The 21,447-nt window shown below is 32.7% G+C and overlaps 1 protein-coding gene across 1 annotated transcript in view; it reads right to left on the reverse strand.

The window, feature by feature from the left end:
* dpr11 (defective proboscis extension response 11) overlaps window positions 1–9,508 on the reverse strand; it is a 181,910-nt gene extending 172,402 nt beyond the window's left edge. Inside the window, exon 1 of the mRNA XM_036378037.2 lies at window positions 9,371–9,508. The gene's annotated coding sequence lies outside the window, so the exon portion shown is untranslated. The remainder of the gene's footprint in view (window positions 1–9,370) is intronic.
* Between the last annotated feature and the right edge of the window lie 11,939 nt (window positions 9,509–21,447).

The following is a 21,447-nucleotide window of genomic DNA, read 5'->3' on the forward strand; positions in this document are numbered from 1 at the left end:
TCTGCAGCAGTAATCTTTGTAGTTTGAATATCGGCATAAAAATGCAATTTCATTTAAAATATTGTATCGAATTTCCAAAAATAAGGAAATACCACAACTGTAGCAACAAAAAACAACAACAAATACTCAACAGCTTTACCATCAAAACCATAAAGTATCTTACTTCCTTTTTAAATCCACTCAATGCTGGCCTTATACGTATAGTATTTATGCGCTTCGATAGCTAAAAACCCTGTAGAAAATATTATATATGTGGAGCTGCTTACTTTTATCACATCAATTAAAGGCATAAGCCTTTCCATACAATCACTTGATTCCCATTATTCAGTTTGTATGGCAGCTACCTGCTATAGTGGTTTGGTGCAAAATTTCAGACCAATATCGCAAAACCTGACGGACTATTTCGCATGTATACAGACGGACGGACCAATGGATACACACATGGAAACGGCTAACTCAACTCAGCTCATCATGCTGACCATTAATGTATATACTTTATAGGGTCTTCGACGTTTCCTTCTAGGTGTTACAAACTGCGTAGCAAACTTAATATGTATACATTGTTCTGGTTATAAAAAGCACACCCAAAAGCATTTGATATTTTGACAATTTATTAAGAAAGCAACTTCTTAGTTATGACACAAAATAAAAAATTATTGGATATGGATCAATTAGTGAGTGAGTGCATTTATCAAAAACACAGAATAGAGATTTCAAACTAGCATAACATCATTTTTAATACTTTTTTGTATAAAAATGTTTAAATATTAATAAAATCCATGACCAACATTTATCGGAGTGTTGAAAAATACTAAATTTCTCACCTCAAATTTAAATACACCATTTTATTTTCTCTTATTTTTTTTTTTAATTTTCCTGCAGGGCATGTAAGCACACATTCGCAACAATTACACATCCACATATGTGTGCACATTTCCAACTAACCATTTGCAATTTTTGTAAACACTTATTTCACTTTTATAAATTTTTTTCACATCCATTCTTCTTATATTTGCATTTGTATAAAATCTCTCTGTGTGCGCTTTGTTTGTTTAATATGGTAATTTGTTTACCTATACAGTGTTATTGTGCCTGTTGTTACTCTTTATTGTTTTGCCGCCGTTGTTATCATTCGCATTTGTTACAAAAATACTCACAATTACACTTACTATGTGTGTGTGTGGGCAGAGCTCAAGGCTATGCATGTTTTGTGCGCATTTAATGCAATTTTATGCAATATTTTTGCAAATAATTGTTTATACAAACATTATTTTACATTATTTACATAAGTTATCAATGCCGTAACAGCAAGTTGTGCACTTTGCTATTTACATTTGTTTATAGTAGATGAAAATCGATGATATTAGTACATACGATATTTTTAATGAATATGAAAATGTGGTTTGCTGTAGTCAGCTTATGCACATTTCTGCATGCTTTTAAATTAATACACATTTGGTTTGCGTAGGCAAAGAATTTTTACCCGCAGTTTAGATTGAAAAGCTCTCTTTGTACTAAATGGTTTCACTTTCTCGATCCATTAGTTAGAAATGTATTGTATATCGTATAGCAGTGAAACTCAATATTTCGAAAATTTTTCGCAAAATATATGTATTATAAATATATTTATTACAGATATAACTAACCAATCTACATATATATTCGTAAACTACTACTGCAAAACTTTTTTGTCAGACCAAATATCTTCACAAAATTTCGCATGAAGTATCAAAGTATAGTGTGGTTATCTAAATAATTACTACAAGAACTGTAGACATTTTTTATATCGGATAATAATCGCATATATGTAGCTGCCTAAAAACTGAACGCTCGGAATCAAGTTCTTATATGGGAAACTTTTTTTTCGAACAACACATCTTCAAGAATTTTCACAAGGATTATTGCCTATGGCATTACTGCAATATCTGAAAAAAATTTTTAGATCGGCTCACTATAACATATAGCTGCCGAACAAACCAATCGATTAAAATCAAGCTTTTGTATGGAAAACTTTAATCTGTGAAGGATAAGTTAACATTTCTTCTTGTTTTCAAAAACTTTTTCTGCACAATACTGGTTTATCCGAGCATTTTGTTATTTTACTTATTTCTGCTTCGTTTGTACTTCTTTATGGACCATAATTATGTTTAATACTTTTTAGAAATGAATCTATCTTTAGGTTAAAAGGGAGTAAGAGAGAGAGAAATGCAGCGAAAGAAACAATGGCAGAATGAGAAAAATCTCACTATCGGAATATGTAATTTTAAATATATTTTCGATTAAAAACACGTGACAATTTCCAAACGCGAACGTAGTCTCAATAAGAAAAATTAAAAAAATTAAACTTCACCCTAAATTTTCTTTCTGATGGTCTCAAAAAGTCTATACTGTTTTTCATAAATTGTTTTCTTTACATGTCTAGAAAACGGTAGTAAAGTAATTTTTAAAAATTCGAAGTCGTGTTTAAGATCAACAGTTAGAAGAAAAAGTTGATGGGAGCACTGAGTTGGCAGTCGGAGTCCTTAAGCGCGTTTTTCTCAAAACTGTGTTTTTCAAACTTTACTCCATCGTATCTCCAAAACGGTTTGACCGATTGACTTGAAATTTGGAGGGTACTCTCAGCATACAAGTATATATGAATTGTCAGTCAAAATTACAAAAAAAAAATATTCCCAACTTTTTTCAAATGTCTAACATCCGTATAATTTTTGGTATATTCATATGATAATAGTTAACTCCGTGCATTTGAGCTTATATCATTATATAAAACAAAATTTTATAATATTTTAAAAAATTTTTTTTTTTTGTTTCAGTTAAGCCAATCAGCCAGAATCGTGGAGAAATTGCAAGCCAATTTTTATAGTACGGGCGTAATCAGAATGCTGTAATGCCTGTTCTACATAATACATTTTGCTTAAAATTTATATCTATCTATATGTTAATAAATTATAATGAACTTTATCTATATATGATCGTAGAAAAAATAATCATAAAAAATAATCATAAAAAATCCCTGAAAAACTGGCCGTCATATGGGATGACCCCCTTAAATGTTATTTTGTCTGCTGAAATAACAATAATTTACATTAATTTACTAATTAAAACTGAACTTTTTTATTAAGCATGTGTATGTTTATGTTTAAACTTGATTATCTCACTCAGTTTTTGTTTTTTTTTTAGTTTCGTTAAAACTTCCGTTGACACGTGCGTGCTTATTCAATCATTTTAATATTAACCGCAAGCCACGATAATAGTTCCAACAAAAATAACAGTATTACACACGTTATACTACATGTTTTTAATGTTTTTACTTTTGACCGCAGTTGAAATATCCATAAACAGACAATAAAAATGCAATAACGCAATTCGCGCGAACCCCGTAAGGCGCTCACGCGGGATGTGCGCGGTTGCGGTTGACAAAACCAATAGCGACAACAACAAAAACACAACAATGCCAACAACACAACCAACACAAAATTCAGCCAAAGCCAGAGTACTGTATCAACATAAATAACACTGTTTTTGTTTTGCTCTCCGATCGGGCTGTGCCGCCGCAATTGACTCTGGGGGTCACAGTACTCCCCACGACAACTAAATTATTAATATCAAATGGACTGAGCGCGGAAACAAATGCACGCATACGCAAATGAATATGCAACTAATGCACACAATGCATTTGTGTCTGTGGGTGCTGTTCCGGTGTGAACAGGCTCCCCGTCTGCATAAATAAGAGAGTGCTGTTGTTTGGTGTGCATACATACTTATATGGCATACAAACATATATGGCAATTTAAAATTCCAAAGTTTTTTATATTTTGCTCATTGGCTCACTCGAACACGTATGTCGCAACCACCCATGTCGCAACCACCCATACGAACACGTCGACATGGAAATGCATATAAATTTCGCACCAAAATTTCACAAAAATTTGCCATAAATGGTGTGGTTGTGTTGCTGATGAAGCTGCACTTTTTCTACTTTTGATCGCTTAAGAATGTATGAAGAATTTGCGTAGGTGATGAGGTGACATATTTTTTTTTAATAACTGTGCGAGTTTTATTTGGTATTACAGCACCACGAGTTTTAGGTGTTTTTTAAGTTATGAAAGTCTTTTTATTGAGTAGTCGGTAAAACTTAATTGCTGCAAATTAAAGAGTTGAAATTTTGTTGGAAAAAAAGCTTTGCATATTTTAGCACAGTTACGAAATTAATATTATATTTAAATAAGAAAAAACGTTAATTGCGGTTGCACGGAAGCTGGAATACCCTTAACAAATAAAAAAGTTTAGTTACAAGAAATTCATACTGATCGTTCACTGTGTATGACAGCTATATGTTATAGTCATTCGATCTAAAATATTTATTCAGATATTGTAGTAATACTTTGGATAATAATCCGTGACAGATTTGGTGAAGATACCTTGTCAGATAAAAAAGTTTTCTATGCAAGAGTTTGATTCTGATAGTTCAGTTTTTATGTTAAGAATTTCAAAGCGATATCTCATGACTTGAGGAACTAGTTCGCGTATATACAAACACACAGACGCACGGACGGACAGACATGGAACGGACATGGTTTAATCTCATTAGCCCATTATTCTGATCAATTATATAGGTACATATATAATTTGTAGGGTTCGCGAAGTTTTTTTTAAGCGTTACAAACTTCGTGTTAAACTTAATATACCCTGTTCAGTTTGAAGTTAATAACTTTAATATGTTAAAAAGCAATGTCAGAAAGGCAGCTGTGTTCATGAAAATTTTCCCTTTAATATATTTTGCAACACTATTTTTGACACTCGCTAAAATTATTTACAAATTTAGTCACGTCTTCATGAAATCTAACCGAACCATTTACTAGTTTCCTACATTCTGCGAGCTGGGAACTACATTAGATGGATAGACAGCAACAATAAAATAATCAAAAATTATTTATTGGAAAAATTGCTTGTTTAAAACATTTTTCATAAAAACTTGCCTGCACGCAAGGAAACAAAATAGTTCGATTGAAATATTATTTAATGTTAAGCTCATAAAAAGCTTATTCTAAAAAATCAGACCTATGTAAAAATTTCGTATCGCTTCTTGCTAAGAATATGCGCTGAGTAGAGCATTGTATATTTTGTAAGCACTGAAAGGTATTTTCAAAGCCTTCAGACATGTTTCATACTTAAATATAAGCCATATCGTCCAACATTATGTAACTAGTAACTAAGTTGTGGAAATATTTTCTGCTATCTCCAACCTACAATTGTAGCGAGTGCTCGTTATAGCTAGAAATCAAACCTCAATGCTTAGTTAGCCAAATTTTGGTATCTTTACGGAAATAGTGAAATAACTTAAAATACAGAAACCTCAACAAAAATTCTCCTCAATTTACGTTCAAACAGCTACAATATTATCACGCTACAATTTATATATTTCCCATTTCATATTCACAGCAAGGTTACATAACCCATAAATGACATTTATCACAAATCACTTGACATTCATAATTCACCATCATTCCCTACGTACTCGCACTTCATTGACTCAAACGGTTAAAGTTCTTGACTTTTTGACGTTGGATTTTAATTGAAGTCAATTTTCTTCGAACACACACACACGCAACTGTACACAAGGTCACACAAATACATATGTAATTAAATATGCATGCTTATGAATAAATAACCGTTTGAATTTGCGCGCCCTCAACCATTCGTGCAGATGTCAACTTCTCGATCAATCAATATTGGAATATGTTGATGAAACTTGGTATACGACTTCCTTCATACCCTGAGGAAGTTGGCATTGTAGATAGGTAGAATTTTACCGTTGACACGCCCACAAAGTGCCGTTCGGCCCGTCCTTACTTTAGAAAGCTTATACATATATAATTTAAACAGTTGAAATAATTTGGTTCATCTGTATGTATGTATAAATATATATACATATATATCATATAGGCATTTTTGCTCTGGTCAGCATTTACCATATACATATACATATATTTATATATGCATATAAATAATATTTAAAATTAAAACATGCGCTGCGATGGACCATCTTGGCTTTTGTAGACTTTTGTGAAAATTTATATTTACAGTTTCAGGCAAATGAAAACAATTGTTTCAATTTATAAACAGAATCATCATCAAATCTAATTTAAAAGTCAGCAATTGCGCATACACACATACATAAACATATCTTTATATGCTAGTAAACCGCTTTGTTATTAGCAATGATTTATCTACTTATATAATATATGTATGTTTGTGATTATACGCATGCCTCACATCCTTTTCTGCCTGGCTTCTCAGAAACAAATAAGGTTAATTAGTCTAAATATTTGTACAACAAATGTCATTTATAATATGTGTACGCATAAGTTAATTAATAAGTACATGTGTGTGTATGTATTATGCTTTTAATGTACTATAAGCAACTATACCATCAATTATGCAAAAATCGAGCGCATGTATCATTAGCAAATTCTTAATACGACTGCACTTATTTGAAAATTATCTATCAATGTAATTATACTGCAATATTTATAACTAAAATGTTTTGCATTAAATATTCAGCACATTTGCTGATGCATTTTCTAATAATATACTCATATCAGGTAGCACTTATGCCGCACATGACAATAGCATAAAAGTTAAGCAATGATAAATATGCACATTTGACACATATAAGCATTAAACATGTTATTATTTCAAATATTATTTTACGCACATTCTTATTAGTTTATTAACGTACGCAAACATATTTTATTGCAATAATATTGAATAAGTTGAAAAAGGCCATACAAGCATTTGCATAAAATGCGTTTATGAGGCAAATATTTTATAACAATATTTTTCGAATAAAATATGTTTTAGAGTATCTAAAAATATATTTTTATTGCGCTTAAATTACATCTTTATGTAAAATATGGCTTTGATAATTCCAGCTTGCAAAGCAATTACTGTGCGTCTTGTCGTATACGCAACATTTTGTATTAGAGAAATTAGAGATAAGATCATACTAATTATATCTTTACATATAACTTGAGCGACATATACAGTTAAGTATATTAGCTAATTATGAACTTATGTGTTTGAGCGATAAGTACAGTAATGTATATTTACATTATATATACCAAATTTAATTATTATTTTGAACTTTTTTAGATAGGTTTGGGCAAACTTTTTTCGTGGTGCTTTTCTGGAAATTGCCACCAAAAGCTATTGGATTCTATCCAAACTTTTTTAATTTTAATTAAAATATTTTTATAAGTGTTAGCGAGGGTGGATCTTCAATTAATTCTTGAAGCGCTCATTTGTCATGAAAAAATAATGAAAATAGTCAAGGAGTCGTTTTTTGCCTGCGATAGCGCAGAAAACATTTTACAAACAATTTTATGGAATGCTGTCTGAAAAATTTATTTTCGTTGTAGGAAAGAATTATTTCTGATCATTTCCTGTTAATATTTACGACTTATTTCATTATGAGATGAAATAATGTTAAATTTCTAGCAAACCATATAACTAATATGCAAACTTTGAAAGTGGCAGTACTTTAATCTGACATTAATGCGGGAATTTGACGTAAGAAATAAATTAAACAATATCTGCCGTATCAAACTATATTTTATACAATTACAGTTTTATGTTGAAGTCTACAATTCGCCATCCATAAACAGAAACCGGCACTGAAAATGCTAAGCTACTAAAAGTGTTCGTGCTTGGGTAACCCAAAATTTCCAAAATGTTTTTAGTAGATACTTCCAGAATTAATATGCTAATACAATTGCATTACGGTGCAGAAAGATAAATAAAATAAAATAAAATAAATTTAAACGAAAGGAAAATTTAAATTTAAATAAAATAAAATATTAAAAATAAAAATTAATATAAAACAAAAAAAAATAAAATAATTATATATAAAATAAATTTATATAAAAAAACCAACATAAAATAATATGTAATTTATCTTAATTTGATAAAATAAAATTAAATTTAAAAAAATTTAATTAAAGCAAATTATATTAAATTGAATTAAAAATTAAATTAAATTAAATTGAACTAAATTAATTAAGGTTAAATAAAAAAACATTAAATAAAATTATATAAAAAAATAAAATAATATTAAATAAATAAAAAAATTAAATTAATAAAAATATAATGAAATATAGTTATAAAATAAAATAAATTAAAATAAAAAAAAGTAAAATAAGTTATGTAAATTAAAACAAAATGATATTAAGTATAATAAAATAAAATAAAATAACAAATAAAATAGTTTTTTAAATATAATAAAAACAAGTAAAATAAAACAAAATAAAATTAAATATACTAAAAAACTAAAATTTAAAAAAAAATAAAATTAAATACAATAAAATAATTTAAAATTAAATAAATTTTTTTTTTTTTAATTATTATTATTTAACTATGCGTTATAAAAATAGAGTTAAAATAATAAAACAATTTAACTTCGTCTGCACCGAAGCTATAATACCCTTCACAGGTGCATTTTTGGTAGCATAAATGGTATAAAAATATACTTATTCTGACTTTCATCGCCCAATTTGGATGACAACTATAAGTTATAGTGATCCGATCTCAAAAATAGGTTCGGAAGTTGTAGCGATGTCTTGAAAATTGTAGCGGATCTCGTCAAATGAAAAAGTTTTCCAAACAAGCACTTAATTCCGACCGTTCAGTTTGTTCAGCCACTAATGTACGTGTGCAAAATTTCAGACCAATAGCTCAAAACATAACAGACTAGTTCGCGATATACAGACGGACGGATGGACAGACAAAAGTACATGACAAAATTGACTCAGTTCATAATGCTGATCATGTATATGTATATATATATATTTGTAGGGTCTCCGATGTTTTCTTTTGGCTGTTACAAACATCCTGTTCAGGGTATAATTATTATGAATACACAGCAGCTGCCATACCGATATGGATTTAATATGCAACAGATGTAAGTAAACACATCTAGACATAAATATCAAACAAATTATATTTATCCACATATGAACGTAATTTTGAACAAATTGGTCATTTATATCATATCTTGATATTATCGGTAAGGAAAATATGCAAAATGACAGTATGCGAAACTGAAACTGAAGTTTTTTGTAGAAATCGAACAAATAATTAATTTTCTTTTTAGTTTCAAAAACAAAAGTAAATAATGAATTAATTTCTATTTTAAAGCTATACAATTTCGAATTCGTTAAAATGTGATAGGCATGAGGCATGACAGCTATATTCACCACCATCATCTACTAAATACTAAAGCTTTATCAAGTTCAGCTTACACGTTTACAGTATTAGCTTACATCTTATTTTGTATACAAAGGAAAAAACAGTGCTTTTGTTACTTAATTACCTGTTTAATTTTCAAAACAGCATAAGTAGATATTAGTGAATTTGTGCAGCACCCTGTGACTCACTTTTTTATTTGATTTGTTAAAAACTTAATCCTTTCAAGCAGCGTTACTTTGTTGTTGTTTTTATTTTATTGATTGTCACCACGTGAGCTTCAAAATTTGCCAGAACACAACACTTTAATAGTCAAGTTGTAAACAGTATGAATTAAATGCACAGCTATAATTGAAATGAGTTGACCTGTGGCGCTTTAATTCGCTTTTGATTATATGCTTTGAACTGCTGCAAATACCAGAATTGTAGGTGGAACACACTAAAGTATGTATGTTTGTATATTATATGTACATTATATATATCTTATGGCTATAGCATACACATACAAGCTTAAAACACATATTACTCACTTGAGCTTACACGTATGTGTGTTTATGTGTGTGTATGTGTGCTATGGGCAGACGATTTCAACTTTCGCTTTTTGCCAATTTATTGCTCATACGCAAAGCAACAACAACTTTTTCACCACAGACAGAAATAAATTGAATGGCAAACGAATTATCTTACAGTATTGTATGGCATCGAATTGAATGGCATGGAATCAATTAAATCACTTCGACCGGAAAGCATATACACGCTTCACTGCTTCACTTAACGTATGTTTGTATGTATGTGTGTAAGCGTATATGTCGGATATCTCAATGTTGTGACACGCTCAAGCTCAACATAACACGGTAACACTGTTTGACACAGAGCGCCAGCACAGGAATGGTTTAAGAAATTTCAACTTCACACATACTCTTATATGACCGTGTGTGTGGTTGTCAGATTGATTAAACGCGCCATACAACAAATAACCACAGGCGCCAATTTGTTTTAATTCTTCTTAAATAAAAGACACACGCTTCAACGCACCACGCAATGTCTACGGCGATTAACGGCGTTGGCTAACTAGTTAACGGTACGCAAACACATTTGGTCACATTGGCGCCCAGACGCTTACACCAAACTTAGGGCCAGCCGAAAGCTGTTGGAGCACTTCCGTCACACGTGTGTTAATGTTTCTTTTGTGATTTGGAAAATTCTTTAAAGAAATGGGCGACACTACGCGACGTGTGTCGTAATTACAGCTACGTTACTACGGATAAAAACGTGTAAACAACAGCGTTAATGACGAACACGATGGCTACGCGTTGAACAGAGACACGGATACGGACGCGGGCACAACATGTACGAACGGCGACGACATTAGTAATGCGACTAGTGGCTGCTGCTGCTGCTGTAAAGCGTTAACCAACTCCGTCGACACGCCGAAGACTAGGACAGAGGCCTGGAAAAATTCACACGCACACACACGCGCAAGCAGGAACAATACGGCACAGCAAGGAAAAAGTCACAGCACGTTAACATAAAAAATCAGCCGAGCACAGGCGACGAAGAGTTTGCTGGCAAACTTTGTTGTAATTGCAGATTTTGTTGTGATTGTTTGATATCCTTACTCAATGCCTAGCTTTATGCTGTTGTTATTGCTAATGCGACGACGACAGAAGAGAGACATTTTCATATATAACTATATACATACATATACGTTTGTGTATACGTATTAGCCTAGAAACCGGAGAAATTTCAGCGCGCAATAGCTATAATGAGAGCACAGTTGCTGGAAGTGTTGCGAGCTCAAGCGTGCTTTCGGCACATTGTGTGCTAAGAGCACTTACATCGTTATGGTATATGGCATAATTAGGCTGTGAGAGCGGCAGGTATGCCATAAATGCTGCTTTACTGGCGAAAACGCCTTAAAGTGTGCTACAAAAATACTCGGAACAATGTTTATCAGCCACATAGTGTGGCGCGTAGGCCGTTAGTGGCGCTAGTTGCCACTGCTTTGAGGTAGCCAAAACAGATACGAGCACAGCAGGGCAACACAAGTAAGATATGCGCCTTTAGCCGCACTATGAATGTGGCGTTACGTAGTCTCACGTGCCGCTCTGACGCTCATGAACATGTGGTTTCTCTTCTCATAAGAGCATGACTGGTACTCGCAGCACAACTCTGCGCTCTTGCTGCTTATGCTGAATTATGGGTGTTGTTCACGCTGAATGTTAACATATAAATATTAAGCGCGCTTGCGCCACTAGCTGGTGCAATACTACTACACTAGCAGGTGCAGTAAGTGTTTAGTTTGCGAGTAATTCAGATGCAAGCGAGTGTTTATTAAAATATAAAAATATGGTTTTGTTTTATTTAATATTTTTAATTTTCAAAATGTTGTTTTAGTTGTTGCTTAAAATAAAAATTTATGCTTAAATAAAATTTTGAATTGTTTGTATTTTAATTAAAATATTAACTTCTAACACCAAATAACTACTTATAATTTCGTGCTTTTCTTTCTACATTTAGTATTTTGCCTTATTGGATTTAAACATCATTTGCTTTAACAGTTACTCTCTCAATGCTCACAACCTTCCAATGTCACACATTCGAAGCTTTGTCCCAAACTGTGTTGGAAATTCTTTTTCCAGAGCCTGCTCACACTGCCGCATCGGTAGCCATGTCCCAAAGAGCGCCAACGGAGTCCCAAAGTCTCACTGAGCGTTAAAATTTAGCGCATTTCTCTTTGCTTTACACATTGTTTGTATGTTACGCATGTATGGGTGTGCATGTGAGCATGTGAGTCGGGCAACTCACTTGTGCTCGTGTCAACCACATTTACACGCATTAAATAAACGGCATTCGCGTCAGTCGTGCACCACAACGCTGCAATAACGCTCCGCATACGGTCGTTTTATATTCGTAGTGTCTTAGGTCAGCGCAGTGAAAGCTTGCTAGGTTGCCAGCTTCCAGCATGTCAACCACATAAGTGTACTCGATGACGTTGTTGGCGTGCGTGTTGACTGTGTTTTTAAAAAACGATTAACAACGCCATGTGCGCCAGACACTCATGAAAGAGCTGCTTAATTATGATTAATACCACTCACACACACATACAGACACCACATACTCTGCGGTTTCTACGTATGCCACAATTTTTTATTACGTTTACCGTTTAGTGGGCTTCCACGTGCTTTACCACAAATATTTTATAATAAATTCATAAACTTATTTGCATTTTCACACACAATTTTTATCTCATTTCATTTGCAATTAAATCTAACACACATTCGCCTAAGTCCGCCAAAAGTCAACAACCTTAAGGTGATTGCCAATGATGCCTTTAGCATGTACATGAATATACTTAAGTTTATATTTTATACCACACTAAATTTTTATATATACATACATATATGTACCATAATATATACTTGTGTGCATTCTTCTATATATTCAACTGGGCAACTGGGCTCAAATAAAACTTCTGACGCTCCTGCTTATGTATATATATATATATATACAAATGTATATATTAGGGTGCGCCGAAAAAATATTTAAATTTTTTTCCTTAGATAACGTGAAAATATCGTCTGAAATGACGTATAATATTTTGTAAAGTTTGAACTCTTAACAATAGATAATATAAGCAGCTGACAAATTGCAATTTTTGATTTTCCTTATAAATAATATATTCTAATAATAATATTTTCTTAAAATATTTTAAAAAAAATTTTATTGTAAAAATTAAGACTTATTCTTACAGGGGATTCAACGGCAAAAAAAGAGCTTAGAAAGTGTTTTGTACATCAACTCTTTTAAAAGATAGTCAAGGTCAAAGTCCAACTTTAAATCGTTAAAGACATATAAATTTTTAAAATTTTTTACTTTATTTTACAAAAAAAAGCCTCAAAATAATAAAATTGACCTTTGTTGTTTATATTATATTATATATTCATAAAAAAAATTTCATTTAATTGCTGTATTATTTTTTTGGAAAATAACCTGCTAACAACAATATTAAAAGCTCAAACTATGTTGACAATATTTTTGCATTAATCTCTAGATTAAGAGTGCAGCAATATTTTACATCTTATATAAAATAATCGTTGGCCAGTGCCAATTTTTTCAAATGATATTTTCATGTTATCTAACGAAAAGAAATTAATAGTTTTTGTTTTTTTTTTTTTGGTTCACTCTAATTTTTATATGTATATATTTATGTAACAGCAAAATTATTTATAATCAGCTTCGCACATATACCAGCATATATATATACAAATGTGTAAATATACTTTTATATAAAGCAATGTTATCTCTATTTCTTGGCAAACTCACTGCCACACAGACCGAGCAGCATATGAGGCACCTAAGCGCCTGTCGTTCACTTCAAAAAGCAAAAAAACAAAAAAAAAACAAACAAAAAAAAAACAAACAAAAAATAAATAAAACAAAAGCAAACACGTCAAATACAAAAAACCAGGACAAATTGGTGTTGAGTTTTAATTAGGTTCCATATAGAATAATTGCTCGTACACTGGGGAAAAGTTGTCTGATAAACGCCATGTTGCTTATTAAAATGCATGCAGTTACTTAAGCATATTCATACAATATGGCAAATATATATATTGTACATATATGAAGATATATTGCTCCAAGCGAAAACTCTCGCAAACGCTTATAACACTTTTTCTCTTCACGCACACACACACCTACACATGCACATACCTTATATGCAAGCATGTGATCTGCCATTATATTTTGCTGCTTATGAGCTATTCATTTACACGTGTACATACACATACACATTTATACATACTCGCAACTGGTTTGCCTGCGCGTAATTTCGTGTTTGCAATGCAAAAGTATTGTATTGCTTCTAATTTTATTCATAGCACAAATCAGACCTTGACATTTGTATGCAGATTTCATAATTTATGCTATTTGCCGACACAATTGCATACAAACAAATTCTATTTGAGTTAATTTTCATGTCATACAATATAAAAATATAAAATGTTCACAGAATAAATGAAGGCATGCATGTATTCAGTGTCTGCATATGAAATGGCAAATAATTATGTTAACTCAATGCAAGCAGAATCAATTGGTAGTTCACAGTAAAGCATTAGCACGCGAATGCAGTGAATTGAAAAATTTTAGAGTTGGTAACACACAAACATGCGAAAGAGAGTTATGTAATTTTAGAATTTAAATATATTGCTTTAAAGCAACCTTATATAGGGTGTAGGATAAGTAATGAAAAGTTAAAAATCGCTAAAAATTAATGAAAAAATTTATTATTATGAAAACTTTAAGAAGCCTTAAAAAAGTACTTACATATTCTGTATACTGTTGTGATAATTGCAACAATAACAATAAAAAACGTTAACTTTGGTTGCACCGAAGCTATAATACCCTTCACAAATACAAAGGCTCTTTACAAGAACTTGATGCTGAACGTTCATTTGGCAGCAATATGCTATAGTGATCTGATCTCAACAATTTTTCAGAGATTACATTGTTGCTTTAGAAAATAACTCATACCAAATTTCGTGAAGATATTACGTCAAAAAAAAAAGTTTCCCATTCCCAAGTTACTTGAATCCGATTGATCAGTTTGTATGGCAGCTATATGCTATAATGGTCCGAAATCAGCGGTTCCGACAAACGACCAGCTTTCTAATGTGTAAGGGACGTGTGCAAAGTTTCAAACCAATAGCTCAAAACCTAACAGACGAGTTCGCGATATACAGACGGACAGACATGGCTAAATCAACTTAGCTCATCATGCTGATCATTTATGTATATATTTTATAGGGTCTCAGACGTTTCCTTCTGTGTGTTACAAACTAACGTAATTTACCCTATTCAGGGTATAAAACTGGTTATACATTAAGTCAAAATACAATTGATTGTCTGCTTCTCTCAAGGCTTGCTTTCTCTGTAAAAATTCAACGAAATATATTTCTGGAGGCGCAATTCTTTTAGATATGAATTATAAAGCATATAATCCAAGCACAAATCAAACAAAAAGCTCATAAATTTGTTTGTTTCCTAAAAATAAAAATTAAATGATGAAAGTTTTTGCCGGTAGGTTTGACAAATATAATAATGGCTCATGTAGAGTGAGTTCTGAAACGAATAAAATCTGGTAAATGTACACGTGGCGTATATGCCATGGTGGTTTTAACTGAAATACGGGAATTAAGTTTTTTGCAGCACACTTTGTAGGGTAGAGTTTTGAAAATTAAGTAATATGAGTTAGGTAGAGCTAAGTTCGGGTGCAGCCGAAAATTTTGTACTCTCGGAATTTAGTTGCATTCTACATCTAGTTTTACTTCCGCGAAGGAATTTTCCAGGCATCATTAATTCATCTAATTATTGAGCTATCAAGCGCTAATACCTATAAATGCGATATGAAGTAAACCAAAACAAAATAAATTTAAAATTATAGATAAAAATGAGAGACAGAGACAACAAGAATTTCTAATTATTAGCTATTAAATACAATACGCATACGCCAGGGTTGACTTAATATGAACACTGAAACTCTAGTTTCTTAGTTTTTTAAGATATTGATTTGAAATTTTGCATCGGTCAAGAAACTATGTTTTTGTCGAAACCGCTGATAATGGATAATTATAGGGTAAAACTATGATACCAACTGATTCATCATACAAACTAATTGAAATCCAGTCATAATTTACATATGGCAGTTAAAAGCATTGGTATACATTGAGACCAGAAAGTTTTCGGAAATTGTTTTCGTGCAAGCACCTTAAAACTCTCAAATAATACTCATCATGAATTCGTCATTGACCATCTGTCCCGTTGGAATGAATTCATGATGAAATAAACCGCGAATATCAAAAAAAAAACAAAATTATTTCCAGAAACCTTATGGTTTCATGGTACAACATGTTGCTACAGAGTGTAATGAACGATTTTAAGACACCGGATTTGGCCCCATGCGACTGTTTATTGTTTCTAAAACTCCGTGGAATCCGTTTCGACTCAATTGAGGCCGTAAAAGAAAATTCGCAAAGGGAACTAAAGGCGATCCTGGGACCAGACCTATAAAGCATGTTGCGATGATTGGAAAAAGAGGTGACATATGTGTATCGCTTCAGAAGGAGCAACTTTTCGTTTTATTTACAATTTCCGGGAACTTTATGGTGTTAATGTAAATATATTCACAATTTGTGCTTTTTAAACTTTTCGAAAGATCTTGGTTCTTGTAAATGTTTTTTATTAGTAAAATAAATAAACTCATATTTATAATATATTATATATATATTACATAATTTAGAATATAATTAATAAAATTTGTTCGACACAACCTAACACATTGACAATATCGACGTATGCATTTTATAAGAAATATATATTTGTCAGCGCAAAACCGATGTAAATTGCATGAATACACACCATATCAATATCCACCACACAATTTGACACATCTTATGCTGCAGCAATGCTGCGGTGAATGTCGTAAAATGCAATTTGTGCGCGATTTGAATGGAGCGAAAATAGATTAAGGGAAGAATAAGCAAAACTGCATGCATCTAATAAAATAAAAATTCGCAACGCAATTCAGTGAATGCCACGCTATACCAAAATTTCTAATATCTACAGCTGCCACGACGCAAGCGCAGCCAGCAAGACGGAGCTAAACAGAGCGCAGTGCATTAAATGTGCAAGATGAGCACGCTAGACTTGCGTCAAAAGTCGCCTGTGAAGTGGGAGCTGAGTGCCAGCAAAAGTTGCAAAGGCAGCTCAAAAGTGGGACGAAATATAAAGCATTTGTTAAATAATTGAGAGTTGCGCGCGCCCAACGCTTATTGTTGCTTTTATTAAATATTTAGTTGTAGTGAGGATTTTATTTCCGAAGGCTTTGTTGTTTTTGCCAAACATTTCTAGCTGAAAAGTTGAGATTGTTATGCTTTTATGCACGGCATTCAAGAAATAATACAAAGTGCAGGCAAGCAAACATTAGTGCACTAAAAGGCACGACAACATACACACACAAACACCGCCACAAATGTGTATGTTGGTTTACTTGTGTATTTTTGGAAAAATATACAATCCTACATTTATGCAGTTGCATAAATACAGCAAAATTCCCGCACAAAAGAAGCGCATTTAGTTGCAGTCGCTGCCCATTTTGCTGCAACAGACAAAAAGTGCCCACATACACACACGCACGCAACATATGAAGCACATGAGTAATTGTATGTGCTTGTGTGTGTGTGTGTGTATGGGCTGTTGCTTGTTTTTCAATTTACCGCCATGTTTAGTAGGATAAGAATAAATGTGTGCACTCGAATGCAAAATGGAAAATGGCTTTCTTTCGCAAATATCTTTCGAGTTGCGTATACGCCACATCGCACCGCATTACTACATAGCAATATAAATGCAGCGCGTGTGTGTAAGTAACGAAATGCTTTTGTATGCACTCAGAAAGAAGTAATAGAAATGGTAAGAGCCGAGCAAAACCGCACAACATTTACACAAAAACAGAAATTACTACGGATAACTTGGCGATTTAAGGCATTTTGCAGTAAATGGCAGGCGGGAAGCGGACAGTACAGCACTAGCAAGTAGCAATTGGCTGAAAAGCGGATGCACTGAAGTAAGCAAACTAATAAGAAAAAACAACAACAATAACAATAGTATGGGAACCAAAAGCCAGCGAAAGGCATATGCAGCAATATGAGGTATGCGGAGCGTTAGTGGCAGCGGTTTAAGGTAGCATCAGCATTTCAAATGAAAGAAAATCGTCTAGTACTTGGAGAATAGACACATTTCGCTCGAATAGCGTTCAGATTCACTTATATACTTTATGCAACCAAATACAGTGGCGTGCAATAAAATGTAGTTTATAAGAGTTTGATTACGAAACTTTAGATATATTTTTATATTTAACTATCGGGGATGGCAAAGTCTGCATTGTCTGAACTGAACTGAAACCACATCTGCAAAGTATTACACATGCCAAGTCAAATCTACTGAGATGAACGATATTGACAAATGCTTACAAAAAAGTTCGAAGAGATCGCTACGAATTTAGAATGCCTCCATTACATGCCATCATTAGATTTTTTTTAATTTTTAATATTTTTATATTTTCTTCACGTTTCTTATCAACTTCAAGCCAAACAATGATATATTGGCTTAAAAAGAAAAGAACGATTTCTAAGGAGAAAACAAAATATTCAGGGCAAGTTTTGTAAACAAATAACAAGTGGTATTGGTTTTTTAATAATTAGCTAAAATAACTGGCATAGAAAAACAGCTATTTGAAAATTGAACAACAGTACTGTAAGTCTTATCATCAGGGTATAAAAGTAAAGTGAAAAGATTTATAAAATTTGCTAACAGAACTAACATCCAAGTAATCCTGGTATTATCTTCATCGTTCAGTGCATACAATTTGATTGACATTTCCAAGGTCGTTCAATATGTAGAAAGGAGTCAAGGAATAAGGACGTTAAGATGTATCGATTGCATCGTACACGTAAGAACTCACGGTTGACTACAAATCAGCAGTTATTTCACCGCTTACTTTTGAGTTCAGATTCTCAAATAACTGGTCAAAGAAACTTACTTTGAAAAGAAAAAGTCGATTCTGATAAAATCGATTCTAGAGTTACTTGAATAAAATTCGAATTTGTTTTTTAATTTATCAGCTTAAGCTATTTTAGTGAAACTTAAATTTGATATCACTACAATTTTAACTGAATTTCGATACTTTAATTAAGAAATAAACTAGTCAAAGGCAAATTAATAGATTCTATGTTTTTTACAAAATATTTTTCATTGTGAGAAGGCGGTGTGTGTAGAGGGAGAGTAGTCTGGCGAGTTTGATTAATGATAATACTATTTCTTTACTTATTATAATTATATAAAGCTAAGAAAAAACTGACACTTTGATATAGTCAGTGGAAGTATTTTTGGCCGCTGGCTCCATACAACACCGACCACTGTGCATCAGAGAGAAGATATGATTAGACAACATTTTTTATGATGCCTTTTCTGATCAAACGTTTCGTCGTATTAAGAAGAAAAAGATATCGAGTACTAAATTTTCATATTATATCTTTGCGGTTTAGTGGTATTTCTTAATCAATTTTTTTATCTATGATTTTTTTATTCGAAAATTGGACAAGCTGCAGAGACTAATAACGTCGGCCCTATTACAAAAATCAGATACGGTGTGGGCAATTCGGAGTGTAGCCCGCAAACAATATTTTTAAATTCAACTTGACTTTATAGAAAGATAACGGCGAATCGACATTCAAAGATGCTTAGTTATATGCGTAGTTGGGTACTAATATTACTAGTGGTACCACTACTAATATTCAGCAATTTAAAAAAAAAACCATATAGTATAGAAGTTATCTCGCTTATATTCAAAGCAGCTTGTCAACTTATTGTACATATTATAGAAACTAAATCGATTTATCAAATCTCTTAATTCTTCTTCGTAGGCATATTTCGACAGCTTTGTGCCGCTACATTAGATTTGCTAAAGAAGAGAGCTTAGTAGTATATAGTAACATCCCCAAACAAAAAGTAATTTTAGACTACAAATTTTATTCTTTAATAATACATTTTTCGCACACAACTGTAAGCGAACACTACTCGCATTTTAAGTCTTTAGAAAACCGAACTCACGTCGCTTTGTGTGCGTGTAAGAGCGAATTTTCTTTACAGCCATCTTGCGGAATGCACGCATATTTTAACGAAAAAGCAAACAAGAAACCGTACGGAACACGTTTAGTTACACGCCAACACACACACACACAAAATATACCAACAAACACATACAATGCAATTTTTCCGAAGATTTAAAGTTTTCAAATGAATTCGCGGCAACGTCGATACATACACACGCACACACAGTTTGGCGGCGCAACTTTCAGCCGATTTGTGAGGATTCATCAGCAACTACTGTTTGTATGTATGTAGCCGCTGAGCATCTCCACAACTTGAAGAATAACTGAGAATATAAAAAATATATATATTTTTGGTATTGTATAAGTGTGTGGGTGTGCATCGCAACAGCGTGTACACGACTGCAGTTGGGCAAAATGAAAATAAATGCACAGATTTCCTATTTTTCACTGTTTGCATTTTATCTCACTCAGCGCAGCGCACACAGCACGTCCTTTGGCGCACATCCTTGAGGCCGCCGCCGCTGCTTTGCTATTCTATGCACTCGCTTGCATGCGTTCGCATTTGTAAGTGCCGGCTTGTAAAGTGGATAAATAATTCATTTCGTTTGTAGCGTTCGATGATCTTTCGAGAAATCTACTGTATACACATAGCGACACGCGAATACACACACCCACTCAAACTACCACAAGCCGATGTGACAGTCTGCATGCAATTGCCACCTACACACACACACACACACACAAGCATTGCCATATTTGTTTATGTATGCGTTTATGTTAAATCGTGTGTGTATAAGTATACGCTCGTGTACGTGTGTTATCTTGTGTGCTTTGGTTTTCTTCCGCTATTGTATTGTGTGGCATTACTCTTGAGTTCTATCCATCCAATTTATATGGTTTCAATTGGAAAATCACTACATTTTTCTACGAGTGTATTCAATTATCTGCTTTTATTCAAAGTTTGCTTAGCTGCCGTTAATGTGCTGCATTTATTTCGTATGAAGAAGTAAGGAGGCGAGGCAGAAAACTTTGAGTACATAAATCAATTTGTTAAAGCAATACGAAAACATCAAATCATAATATATTTTTGCTAAGTAACATTCGTTGCTATCCACAGCATCAGTCGGGCCAGCATAGCGTGAGACGAAGTGACGTCTCGTTGCCAATGTAACGATGTTTAAAATAAATTCACAAACTTATAATTAAAAGTGGTTAACCTTTCAAATTGTTTGAAAAGTATTCAAAAACAAAAAAACAACGTTCACTTCGGCTGCACTGAACCATTCACAACATAAAATGGTATAAAAAGACCTTTACTTTGATGTTGATCGTTATAGTAGTCCGTTCTAAACAAATTCTTCGGAGCTTGCATACTTTTCTTAGACAATAATCCATACCAAATTTCGTGAAAATACCTCGTCAAATGACATAGCTTTTCATACAATCACTTGGTTCCTATCGTTCAGTTTGTATGGCAGCTATATGCTACAGTTGTTCGACCTGCACAATTTTTTCTGAGCTTGTAGCGATGTAG

This window comes from Bactrocera oleae, chromosome 2, assembly GCF_042242935.1.
Source record: "Bactrocera oleae isolate idBacOlea1 chromosome 2, idBacOlea1, whole genome shotgun sequence".
Classification (NCBI taxonomy): Eukaryota; Metazoa; Arthropoda; class Insecta; order Diptera; family Tephritidae; genus Bactrocera; species Bactrocera oleae.